This window comes from Theropithecus gelada, chromosome 4 (assembly GCF_003255815.1).
Source record: "Theropithecus gelada isolate Dixy chromosome 4, Tgel_1.0, whole genome shotgun sequence".
NCBI lineage: Eukaryota > Metazoa > Chordata > Mammalia > Primates > Cercopithecidae > Theropithecus > Theropithecus gelada.
This window is the reverse complement of record NC_037671.1, coordinates 92,224,771-92,236,839: the sequence shown is the minus strand read 5'-3', so window position 1 is coordinate 92,236,839 and position 12,069 is coordinate 92,224,771. Positions and strand designations below refer to the sequence as shown.

Genomic DNA, 12,069 nt, shown 5'->3' with positions numbered 1-12,069 from the left:
AAGAAATTAATTGGGGAGGAGGGAGAATCAAGTTAAGTGTGTGATCTCCCTCTCCTCTGCTACTGGGATGATGAAGGTGACAGACACTGCTAGTTTACTCCCTAATATCTTCTTTCTTCTTATTTACCATATTTTTTTAGTGCAGTAGTACAGCCAGATTCCATTTTAAAAATCCATTTCCCAGCCTAGGGAATGAGATGCAAACAGAAGATTTCCAGAGCTTGCGGGAAACTGTGGCTTTCCGAGTTGAGGTGCTGAGCATTCGCACTGCCTTTTCCTTCTCCACGCCTGCAATATAGATGTCATAGGTGTCGCAGCAGCAGCCAAGGGGGAAGGGCCATGAGAATCATCTGTACAGCCTTGAACAAATGAATAATACATAGTAGATGCCCATCTGTAGAATACATTTGTTTGTGTGTAGGGTGTGTGTGTTTGTATGCGTGTGTAAGGAAAAACAACAATCAAATTACTAGTTTTTTGAGTTTTCTTACTTGCAGCCAAACAGACGCTAAGTCAGACAAAGGAAAACTTTTTCTGAAAAGGGCCAGGTAATAAATATTTCACGTTCTGCAGGTCATGTTTTCTGTGTTAGAATTCCTCAGCACTCACATTTTAGCACAGAAGCATCCAGAGGGAATATGTAAAAAAAAAAGTGCGCTGTGATCCAATGAAACTGTATTTACAAAACAGGTGGCTAGCCAGATATGGCCCATGGGCCCCAGACCCCAGCTCTAACTGAAAAAAGATGAAAGTCAGTACATAATCTACTTTATGTTTATGTTCTAGTTAGTTTTTGAGTTTGTTATTTCTTGCTGGCTGGAGACTATTTAGGAATAAAGCCTGGGCTTCATGTGTCAAGAGAAGGAGAGAGGCAGACAACAAGCAAAAGTTTCTGTCCTTGGCTAAGATGTATCAGAATATGGAGAGAATTCAGGGAGATCTTAATTCCTGTAATTGAAGCAACCGCATCAGTAGTAATAGCAAACACATTTTATTCATTGTCTTGGTTTTCCTCTTTTGCATAGTAACTAATATTAAAACAGAATTGTTTTCAATTCCTTATCTGTGCAAATTTACAATAGTTTAAGAACCTTCTGGGTCAAATACATGTTTGCTGGCTGGCCTAGCAATCTGCTATTTGTGATATTATGTCTGTGTTAAACAAACTCCAAATTACAAACAACGAAATTACAAATTAACTTTTGGAACCAAACTTATTCATAAATTGGTAACTCTCACTCTGTATAACTATTCATTATAAGCCAGATCTTCCCAGTGCATAAAAGTGATTCTTGGGTATTAATTAGCTGTGTTAATTTTCTCTTGGTAATAAAATATTCTATAGTGAATTAATGCTGCTTTGTAAAACAACAACTTTAAAAGACAAGTTGCAAAGCTAATCAAAATGTATTTAGCAGAAAATACTAAACTTAAGTGCTTAGTTTGTAGCAGATTCTTGCAATAAAGTGGTAAATCTTGACTAATATTGAGAACTTTCTGTTAAGCAATATGAATTTCTTAAGTTTATGCACTTTTGAGATAAAATGTATTCAGAGTACCTGGAGCAATTGAGATGGTAACTTTTTTAATTGTACATTTTTAAAAATTATACTTTAAGTTCTGGGATACATGTGCAGAATGTGCAGGTTTGTTACAAAGGTATACACATGCCATGGTGGTTTGCTGTACCCATCCACCCATCATCTACATTAGGTATTTCTCCTAATGCTATCCCCCGCAGCCTCCCACCCCCAACAGGCCCCGGTGTGTGATGTTCCCCTCCCTGTGTCCATGTGCTCTCATTGTTCAACTCCCACTTATGAGTGAGAACATGAAGTGTTTGTTTTCTGTTCTTGTGTTAATTTTCTGAGAATGATGGTTTCCAGTGTCATCCATGTCCCTGCAAAGGACAAGAACCTATCCTTTTTTATGGCTTCATAGTATTCCGTGGTGTATATATACCACATTTTCTTTATCCTATCTATCATTGATGTTGATGGGCATTTGGGTTGGTTCCTTGACTTTGGTATTGTGGACAGCGCCACAATAAAAATACGTGTGCATGTGTCTTTACAAATGAGATAGTATTAAGTCTCAAGCCACTTGCATTTTCCTTCCTTTTCACTTCCGTCTCCCCCTGCTCCTGCTCCTCTTTCTTATTCTGATTCTTCCTCCTTTCTTTCCTGTTTCTTTTCTTCTTCCTCTTCTAGGATAATCCACTTTACAGATCATCACTCTGAGGAACACCAGAGTGATGATTATGAAAAAAAAAATAAATGAACAAAGCCACTAACAAGGAAGAATTCTGCAAAAACTAACATTGTTAAATCATGTTTAAGAAAGGCAATTGGTATTTGATACGTGCGGGTTTTAGGCTTAGAAAAAATACAGTCAAAAACAATCCATACTATATAGAAGGAAAAAAGGAGAGAAAGAAAATGAAAAGATAGAATAAAATAGAAAAATATATGGTACTGATAGCAGCCAAAATATAATGTAATTGGTCATTCTCTTCAGCCATTATTGAGAACTTTGGGATGGAGTAAATTAATGGTATAGTATGGAACTATCAAACATTTTCACTGTATGTATTATGTTTTGTATTTTATCAGCTTAAATGAATATCACTTTATGAATAGATGTACCTTCAATTATATTTTATGTAATATAGTGATTTTCAAAACTTTTAAATGTATTTATAGTAATTTCTAGATGCATATTATGTATCTTTATTTTCCTTTATCCATATGCACATACACATGTGAAACAAAGGTTTTATGAAACTATATTACTATCTGCAATGAACTCAATTTTTATTCTAATTTATTTGTAAAAACTTTGGTTGTAATCCATTCATTGTGTTCACAATAATGAAAAATGCTGGTGTGATGGAAAAGTATTTGGGAAATTATAAACACAGTGTAGTCACCTATTAAGCACACAGTTAGTGTTCGTAACGCAAGTTTTATTTAAATGGATAAATAGGATTTATTATGAATGGGTATGATTAACAGAATATAAAATATGTGCCTTCAAGACAAATCTCATATTCCCTTTTTCTTCAATTTCCTTCTCATGGACCCTGTTCTTAATAAACAAATTATATGTTGTTTAAATACATTATTTACTGTTTCTTAAAAGTAAACCAAGTCTGTGAATTTCCAGAGTATTATTATGTCCATGACAATGTTATAAACATTGTGTACATATTTTGGAAAAGGAACTAATAAGCTTACTTAAGCACATAGTGACATATATAAATATATGTAAAATTGTATGTATTACATAAAATTATTTGTACATTTTGTGAAATATATAATAAATAAATTTACCTTATCTAAATGAAGGATTACACTGATGTGCATGTTGTAAGGAAATACAGTTATAGTACGTCAAATTTAAAATCATTTACCTGTGTAATAGAGAAATCCATATTGTAGAATTTAAATATCGCTATGAAAATTTAAAGATATCCAGAGCTTGACATTTAGACTAAGTTATTATGTCAAAAATTGTCAACTGGTATTATAATATTTTTCGATTGGAATACTATATATTTCTCTCTTTATTTAAAAAAAGTTCTGAGGTCAAAGAAAATGTGCACAACTGAAAATGTTACTCTGATGACCTGCAAGGGAGGTCATTAACTAATGTGTGTGTGTGCGCGTGTGTGTGTGTGTATAGACATATATACACATATTCTACTTAAAGGTTTATTGTTAAAGGAGTCTAGTTGTGGGCCATAGCTGTCCCATACTTCCTGATAAATCATTTCTATGATTATACCGTCATTAAAGCTAAGCCACAGTTATGTAGTTGACCTTATAGAGTACCCTTTGGCTACAAATTCATGGAAAATTAGAGATGGAGCCAGTTTACCGACTGTAAAAGTACGAAAGTAGTTTAAAACAAATAATTCAAAATATTAGTTTCCTCACCAATCAAAATAGAAATTACTTAATCTGTGTATTTCTCCTTCTCAATATATTTTATAACAATTTGAAAAGAGTGTGTGTTGTTGGTCTTCATCTCATTTTGGTAGTTATTTCATTTTCTTACAATGATGTATCCCTTCTAAGTGACTTAACACTGATGTACTTTTCTAGCTAGTTCATGCATATAAAACAGAGTATACATTATACAAATGGATTATTTACTGAAATGGCTATTTTATAAAACTTACCAATGTAAGATTTCAAAATCTAACATTGCCAGCATTTATTATGGAGAGTGCTAGTATCCCCCCTTAGAATAGCAATTTATGTTCCTGCCAAAGATTTAAAGGAATTATTCTCAATCTCAGCTGTCTGTCAGCTTTATCTAGGCAGTTTTTGAAAAATACGAACTCCTGAATCTGATATTAGAATGAGCGTATTCTGGAAGGTGTCCCAGGTATCAGTAATTTTAATACAAACAAAGTCAGCATAGAATAATAATACATTTTGGGGGGAATTCTTACCATGTGCTAGGAATGATTTTAAGTATTTAACATTTATTTATATATTTAATTTCCATAACCCAATTCTATCTATGATGTAAGTATTCTGATTATCCTTATTTTAAAGCTGAGAAAACTGAGACACAGAGAGGTTCAATTTTCTGCTCAAGATCACACAGCAAATAAGCCATGGGCTAGCCCTCTGGCCCATGCTCTTCATTCCTATGCTCTACTGCTTCTCTAGGTTTTCTACCTTTAAGGAGCATCAGAATAGCTGAGGAGATAGACAGGTGTAACATAATTGAATGACACATTGTGTAGCCACTCTTACCAACAGAAAACAAAATCTGTATTAGCTGAAGCAGAGGAAGAATGATTCAAGAAGTTGTTGCTTACGGGTTGAGGCCACTAGACAGAAAAATATGTGCCCAATCTTGAAACTGAGTTTGTTACTATGTAATTGATACAAAGTTATCACTTGCAGATTATAGATGTAATGCCAAAAGTATTGATAAGCTGTTTAAGTGCATGGCTATATACCAATCAACTGCTGAATTACAGATGGGGTCGACAACAGGGAAATATTCTGTGTGTTTTGCTCTTTAATGCCTCTAAGGAATATGTTGGCACTTGATTTATATTTCATCTATGTTACGATATTTAGTTTTGCATTTAGATTGTTTGTGCGCATTCACGTTCTAACTTGTCTTCTGGATTTAAATCTGGAAGGTAGAAACTGAGACATCATCATCTTTACAATTTGTACAATTCCTTATACTATAATCAGTCATGAGAAATTTTATGTTGAAGGTATGAGCGAAAGGAGTTTTCATCAGAAATCTGTAAAAATATTATAGTAATCTTACCTTTTGGGCATTTTAGTGTTACAGTGAAGGATATTTAAGACTAATGCTAGCATACTTTTAAAAGTCACTCTTACTCAAAATGCCAGCATATGACAGATAAGTAGTTAGCACCAGAAAGAAAATGATCAAGGAAGCTGCAAAGAAAAAGAAATGCTTCTTTCATCAAGAAATCTTACTAAGAAAAAAATGTCAGCTGAACTACAAAAAAGTGCTTACTGATGTAGTTGATGTACATCTGACACAAGTTCCTCTCACACACCAACAACTTGCAGCTGCGTTTTGAGTAGCCAGCCTGCACTTTGAGTGGCACTGCTCTAGAATATTTTAAATAATAATAACTAAATAAAGTGCTCATTTTCTTTTCTAAAGCAAAACCTCTAAAGGAGTTTTCACAATGGCCACATTTTGCCTATTCAGTCCGTGTAACTTTGCCTACCTCTTTTCACCTGTGGGCACTAGCCTACTTTGAAATATTTTACTCTCCTTATAGGATTAACTAATTAGATACCAGTTTACCAGCAGTTTCATTGGATCATAATGAATAAGAAAAAGAGGTGGGAAAGGACCATGCTTATTGATAAGTGTCTGGTCAAATAAATCATGGCGCATATGTATAATGGAATACAACAGAGCTGATAAAAGAGTGATGCAGATCTATATGTGTTAAATGATATGTTATAAAATACAGCATAAATCAAAAAATACCATTCATGTAAAAAATGCACATATTTGTGTTAACCTAGATGATTTCTGGAAGGATACCAAATAAATTGCTAGGAGTGGTTGCTTCAGCGAGAAGTACCTTAGTTACATGGGGACGGGTTGGGAGGGAGTGTCAATTTTCACGCTTTAGTATTTTTGAATTTTGTAGCATATACACGCATTTTCCATTTAAAAAAATCTCTGCTCAGCTTAATCTCTTCTAGTATCTGCAGCTTCTGAGACTGCTACTGCCTGCTAAGCAGATCCCTATGGGTCTTTTGATCCTTATATTCTCAAAACCTAATGTCGTGGCACATCATTGATTCTCAATAAATATTAAACGAATGAATGACTGCTTAGCTTTCCTCTTGCTAGTTTCTGCTCGCAGGAAGTGTCGGAGCCTAGAATTTTGCAGTATAGTTGAAAAATACTTGGGAATTAGGGCTTAAAAATATGGATTAAATAAAAATATGCCTCTTTCTGAGATGATGCTACTTAATTTTTAATGCTCAACTTCTTCACACACATACACACACACACACACACACACACACACACAGAGCAAGAAAAACAGTATTTACCTCATAGGGCTTTAGAAGGAAAGAAATCTCTCTCTCTTTCTCTCTCTCTCTGTCTAATGTTGCAAATTCTAAGGAACTATAAAAATCCACAATGCCTTGCATATAGTAAATGCCAAACAAGTATTTGTTGAATAGAACTAAACCAGTAAAAAGACATTATTACTTGTTGATTGAAAAGATAGAGAGCATGTGTCTTACTATCAGGAACTCCTTAACCATTCTAAATTGTCATGTTAGGTCATTATTGAGCTATTCCTTTGTAAGACTGGTATCAGTAGGACAGCCAGTTCGGGGAATTTGCCTAATTTATACCTACTGTGTTCAATATTTTATATTCTTTACATTAAGAGAAATTCTATTAAAATTAAAATGTATGAAGAGTTACACATTAACCTTTCAACAGTTGACATTTTAGTCAGTACTTTAGCAGATATTAGGAGGAGTCCTAGTATGTGTTTAGCATCAATGACCAACAGTAGCTCTTCTCCACAACTGGATGCCCCTTATAGCCTTTTCCTTATAGGTTTTCATGAGAAGTGCTAACTTCTGTAATAATTAATTAAATGTCCAAACAATTGGTTGCCAATTATCTGGTGATTAAAAAAAGAAAACTTTATTCTCAAAAAGATGTATTGTCAGATCATTTTTACAATCGCTGCTTTAAAGAACAGAATTGTTCCTGGTTGATCAGATTGTGAAGTGGTGATTTTTGTAGTTCTTATTTTGTATTTTATTACTCTACTGAAGATATATTGATTTATAACTCACATGTATACCTGACTGGGGCCCCTATGCAGGATGCTTTTATTTTCCTACTTTTTCAGCTCAACATCAGATTTTTTTTCAGAACTTTCAAACCTTATTTCTTAGTCAAGTTGTCTTTTTAGTAACTGTTTCTTGAATTTATTTATAAATTCATTCTGTTATATATCTTACTATATTGTACATTTTACATTTTGAAAATCATTATCCCAATTGGTATGTTAAGTAGATAGCAATGTAAATAACATAATTTAATTTTGAAAAAACATCATTCCTCTTCCACCAATTTTTTCAAACACTTACTATAGAATGAAAATTTATGTTAGTTTTAACTACAGATCATGCTTCTTTCCAGTCAAAGATAATTTGACAGACATCTGTCACAAAAGAATAGCTCATAATTGCTACAGGTTCAATTACCTTTAGTTCCTGTACCTATTTTTTTAGCTAAAATTGTGTATCTATCATTCTTAATATTATTAGTGCCCCTGTTTTTCCACAGCCAAGAAATTGAAATTTTGTGAAATTATGTGTTTAGCATTTTATACATATATCTACATACCCTAGAAACAGAATTGCTATGTTACATGATACACTGCACTGCATGTATAACTATGGCCAAGAATTTCGTTATTTAAGCAAATTTTTATGTATTTTTATGTTTTTCCTATAGTGCAAAAATGAATACCTGTGGGGAAGAGTGAGAAAGCTAAAAGTTGAATATTTTAAAATACTAGGCTCATAGTAACACATACATTTGTTATTTCGAGGATTGCTAAAAATGAATTTCTTACTGATAATGTGTAATAGCAAAAGTGTTCCATGAAAGAGCATCATTCTACTATTAGCAGGTTTTCCTTTGACTGTATTCCAAAGATGTCTTTATTTTTCCTTTTTGTATTTACCTAATGGATTTCTAACAAATTTCAGTGGATTTAAAAACTTGATATATTTGATGAAAGGTCATTTTATGCTTGACCCATCTTACCTTATTGTATAGTTTAAAAATACAGATATATTTTTCCATCTCATTCTTTGTTTAAATTCAGTTAGAAACATGTAAGTGTAGAAAAAATAAATGGTATAAATAACTGACTTTTTAAATCCAAAATGAAATTCATTATCTCGGTTAAGTTATTTTCTATGAAACATTGTATTTTGGGTCTTAAGGTCAATATTCCTTGATTCCATGCTGTTTCAACATATAATTTAATATCACATTATTTAAATATGCAATCACTAGCCTGTTTTCATAATTTCATAAAAATTTCAGTAGGTTTGATTTTTTTCTTACTATATGTATTCATTTTCTATCGCTGCCATAATAGATTACCACAAACACTGAACAATTTAAAACACTCATTTATTATCTCACAGTTCTGTAGGTCACAAATCTGGGCACAGCAAGGTTCAACTACTAGCCTCACAGGCTGAAATCAAGTTTTCAGCTGGTCTTGGCTCTTACTTGAAAACTCTGGGGAAGATCTACTTCCAAGCTCATTCCTGTTGTTGGAAGAATTCAAATCCTTTGCTCTGATAGGACTGAATTACTGATTTCTGTGCCAGTCAGTCAGGGCCAGTTTCATCCTAAAAGCTGCCCCATATCTTTTCATGTTTCTCTGAGGTCCCCTCCAGCAATGTCAAGTTGGTTCCTCCCACAGTTGAAATTTCCCTGACTTCCGCAGCATTTCTGTTTGCTCTTAAGGGCCCATATGACTAGATAGTGCCCACTGGGAAGAATCCAGGATAATCTCTTCATTTTAAGGTCTGTAACCTTAATAACATTTGCAGTACCCTTTTTGCCATGGAATTTACATATTTACCTGTTTCAGACATTAAGGTATAGACATCTTTGTGGGGTCACTCTGCCTACTATTCTGTGCTTTAAAATTGTCTTTTTCCCTACTTCATGCTAAGAAATTTTCATTTACAAATAGTTAAGCTTAACAGGTTGGCAGGGGGTAGAGGGAGGCAGTACATAGACCTTATGAATAAATTCCATTCTGTAATTTAAATACGTGTTTTGTAATTGGATTTTAGTTGGAAATTGATTAAGATCAAAGATCACATATGAGTGCTTGATACTCAAAATCTGTAAAATGCTGATTGGTTCAGGTCTGAACATAAACCCGCCATTCTTGTTACTGATTATTTTTCAATTTAAAGCCTTATACTAACAAACCCATTCCACAAATTTACTTTTCTGCCTGTCATTAGACTTTTGCTTTACTCATTCATCAAATTTATCAATTTTGTTTTCATGCTGTTGAGATTTACCACTTTGAACTCTGGAAACAAATTTTGAATTTCCTAAGGTCTTCTGTCATTGTCATCTGTGAAAATTCCAAATACAATTAATAATTTTCTTCATGACTTAGTCTGTTTTATATTTTATTTATTTGTAATATCTTGTATCCCTGATAAGACTTGAAGATCTTTAAGGGCAAAGGAAGTTCCATCTTTCAGTTGAGTTTAATTTTTATATTTGAATATTTCTAGAAACTCTAGTAAAAATGAATGTGTTAATTTTTTGTTAGAAATCCTACTAAAAATTTATGTCAAAAAGCTGTTTTATATACAGTATGTGTTTACCTATGTCTTTCAATTCAGGAACTTCATTATTTTTGTTGGTTACTATTTATTATCTTCACATAATTCCAATTACAACATATCTAATTTCACTTTGATAAGTATAACAATTATAATTTAAATGTTATAACACTGAATTGGTTCTTAAAGCATGTAATTAATTTGTATATTCATCTGTATATTGTCATTTGTATATTTCATTTGTATAGTTCATTTGTATATTGTTATTTTCTTTTAAGAAATGAACTTTAGATGGTAGTTAACTGAATATTTTGGTGTAAGAGTGAGCACATTCTTAGTGAGATTGTTACAATATCATTAATTTAGTAAATCAAATATATTATCCATAGAAATCATTGTTTTAAGATTAACATACCTTATGCCACTTTAATTTTACTTTAACATATAACTTTATCTGAAAATAAGTACCTTGTTAGAATCTAACTAGGCTAGAGATGTTTTTGGTTATAAGCTGTATATCCTGTGAGTTGTGTATCCTTTATACCTAAGATATTGAAGCTCGGGGAACATATAATCACGTTTTCTGTACCAAATGTTGTATTTGAAGGACATAAGACAGAGAGAGATTTTTCCTGTCATGCAGTTTATCCATTCTCAAGGGCCATGTGCTAGTGCTTCCGTTTCTGACCCTCTTAAAATGTGTGACTTGATATAGTATCAGCAAGGGATACAAGAAAAAAAGAAAGAAATATAGAAGAATTCAGGAGTATATTCACTTACAGATATGGCTCCTGTGCAAAAGGGAAAATACGTTGAGGCATACTTCACTGTCAGCACTGTGATATGAGTTTCAAAATATTATATATTTCAAGTATTTTTAGCAGCTTTTCTTTTTCAGTCTCCAATTGCTGTGATTTTATAGGTAAAAATTATTTTCCAGGGTGAAATAATGAATGTAATTTTAGTATATAACTTGCAAAAATCATCTCGTTTTATATTTAGATCTTGTTTCAATGTATCAGAAACTTAGGGTAGATTTATAACCCAAATCTTTTCCATAACTTGAAGAATTCAGAGTCTCCTGCCTCTTTTATCATACCAAGCAAAGTGATAGTTAGGGATAGAAACTAAGCAAAATGTCTTAGTGTTTGACTTATACTGAAAATCACAGTAGGCTATGGGTGTTATTTGAAAGAAACCTAGAGATTTACACATACGATCTCTCTAACCTATTTCTAGCTAACTTATTTTCAAATGGCACACATAAATTGTAAACCCTATCAGAGACCAGCAGCACTCCTGGGTAACTCAGTGTGTTAACGATTGCAGTATACTCACCTGTGCTGCAGTCTATTGTTTTTACTAGTTAAAATGTAAATTTTTGCATGATTTTTTAAAGTAAGTTATACTATTAGAGATTATTTGTCAAGTAGAATCTCATGTCACAATTAGTTGGAGTTGGATTCCTAAGGCCATGGCCTAAGGAAGCAGCCTCTTGAACGTTGCAGTCTGCTGAGTTATGCTAAGCATGTTCTGGGTACAGAGACGTGTCACTTTAGAGATAAGTTCTTGTTTACTGCATATGTTCAGGTTTCAAAAGTTGTGACAAAAATAAGATTTCTTATTAGACATTAGCCTCGTTGAACACATAGCAGAAATGCATTTAGACTGTAAACACAGTTTGTTGAGTACTTCAGCTACATCGCCTTCAAGGGAAAGTTGTCCCACTTAAACTGCCCTCGTTACACTTTTGTTAGTAATCTGGGAGGAAATGAGAGTCATGCATCTTCCATGTCCTTCCTTCAAAATTGCCAAGCCGGAAAGAAGTGAAAAATGTGTTTTATAGACATTGATACAAGAAAATATTAGGTAGAAGAAACAAAATAAAGCCAAAGGGATAAACATCGGAAGGTTGCTTAAACGGCTTGGTCCCGTATAATTGCTTTTCTGTCAGCAGGATTATTAACAATTTCAGACATCAGAAAATTAAATTAACAGCCTGAAAATATTTTACAGAATGAGATAGAGCATGATACATGAAACATAATGACCCCACTGAAATTCAGCCAAGCCAGAGCAGCTACTCATTTAGACGGAGTAGACAACTAGTTAATCATCACTGAGCAAATTAGACAGAGCAAATTAGTTTGCTACATTCCACAGACTTAGC

The 12,069-nt window shown here is 33.1% G+C and overlaps 1 protein-coding gene across 6 annotated transcripts in view; it reads left to right on the top strand.

Moving 5' to 3' along the window:
• EPHA7 (EPH receptor A7) overlaps positions 1-12,069 on the top strand; it is a 185,983-nt gene that overhangs the window by 140,822 nt on the left and 33,092 nt on the right. The gene's annotated exons all lie outside the window — the stretch shown is intronic.